Raw genomic sequence first — 1,649 nt, 5'->3', positions numbered from 1 at the left:
CGTGTTGGCTAAATTCACCAGTGCTTGAAACCAACCATTTTTTATTCCGAGATACTTTTCTTATGGCATTCTTCCATGGGCCAACGTCTGTTGATTCTCATAAATGATAAGCTGTTCTTGCCATTATCATGTGAGAGTTAGACCATTGACAAATCCTTTCATACCTTGAAATGGTAAGACATATAGTTGGATCTTGCTAATCATTTAGATAGAAATCAATCTCTGACTAATTCAAATGTACAAAATATAGTATAGTACCTTGTTAGTGTAGCTGGTTGCAATTTGTTCTTGGAACATCTTTCGATTGATCTTTCTAGATGCATTTGGGAATCAGGACTTCTTTTTGGTACTTTTCTTGGACACCATACATGAAAGGAAGTCATTTTCTTTGATGGAATGATATTTATGAAACCATCACATGATCCTTCTCCAACTGTACTTTACACTCTGATAAGTAATAAAGCCACCACAAATTTACTGTATGGTTGGCATGTATCCTTAAAGGAATACCTATGTGCGAACTTATGGCAAGTGATACTGGCAATTGCTGATCTGAGAAGCTTTAATCCAGGTATCACTTGAGAATACAAAGATGCTAAGGCATCTGTTGAAAATGCTATAACTTCTTTTATGTTCTGGTTGCTAAAGAATCATGCTTTCCTTTAGTACTGCATCCTTGGACATTATTTATTGAAGAATCTTTATTCCGAACTCACCTCTTCATAAATAATCATGTCAAGTGAAGTAGTGAAATGTGGTATTTGATTCCGGTGTTTAGTTCATTCTTTTAATTGCTCTATAGCAAGATTACCACTTCATGCAAGTAATCGCGAAACAAAAAATATCTCTTTCATCTCTGGTGATATTTATTAATTGTGGTAATTGCAGAAGCACATCCAATGCTGCAATAATTGTTCTTTAGGTAGAATATGCTACCACCTATTGCAGGTTAGTTGGTGATTCATATTTTTGGTAACTTCTCGACAAACTTCTTATTGAGCCATCTTCTTACATTTCCCCTTCCCCTTTGGTAGGAGAGAAGTCTTGAAAATGATAAATTCTCATTCACTATATACTTGAGCCATCTGATTTATGCACCTCTATATATTGCTGGACCAATTATTAGCTTCAACGCATTTGCTTCATAGGTAATCATGATTCTGTAGTTTCTTTTTCCTTGTTTATGTTCTTATACTTATGCTTCTCTGCTACGATGTTAACAATATGTGCAAAAATGCTGTTGACTGCATTTTCTTCATTCTCCTCTATATTAAGGCTCATTGGTAGTGTCATCAGCGAGATATAGCAGAGGTGGGACTGATAAGAACTGTATACATATTGTGATTACAGTCATGCTCTTTTCTGCTAAATCTTAAATTTGTTCTTACGTCTGCATTATATTTGCCCAATATACCTGCTTGCCCCGGTGCAATATAGAGTAAAATTTTGAATCAGCACTTGTTTTGATCCAGCACTATAACCTTATTTTTTTTCGAAGAGCACCATTCTCATTGTTGCTTGATGTCTTGTCATTGCAGCTTGATACTCCCCAGAAGACGCACTCATTGAAAGAAGTGGTTTGGTATGGACTTCGTTGGATTGTTAGCCTGATGCTTATGGAATCAATGACACATTTCTTTTATTACAAT

At 35.5% G+C, this 1,649-nt stretch overlaps 1 long non-coding RNA gene across 1 annotated transcript; it reads left to right on the top strand.

Moving 5' to 3' along the window:
* The first annotated feature begins 6 nt into the window (after positions 1-6).
* On the top strand, positions 7-1,649 carry LOC124893519. The gene is made up of 3 exons (XR_007050743.1): positions 7-948; positions 1,035-1,148; positions 1,539-1,649. It is a non-coding gene; the product is annotated as an uncharacterized LOC124893519 (long non-coding RNA).

The sequence above is a fragment of the Capsicum annuum genome, unplaced genomic scaffold (assembly GCF_002878395.1).
Source record: "Capsicum annuum cultivar UCD-10X-F1 unplaced genomic scaffold, UCD10Xv1.1 ctg60847, whole genome shotgun sequence".
Classification (NCBI taxonomy): domain Eukaryota; kingdom Viridiplantae; phylum Streptophyta; class Magnoliopsida; order Solanales; family Solanaceae; genus Capsicum; species Capsicum annuum.
Note: the sequence above shows the minus strand (reverse complement) of the source record. Positions and strands in the feature narration are given on the sequence as shown.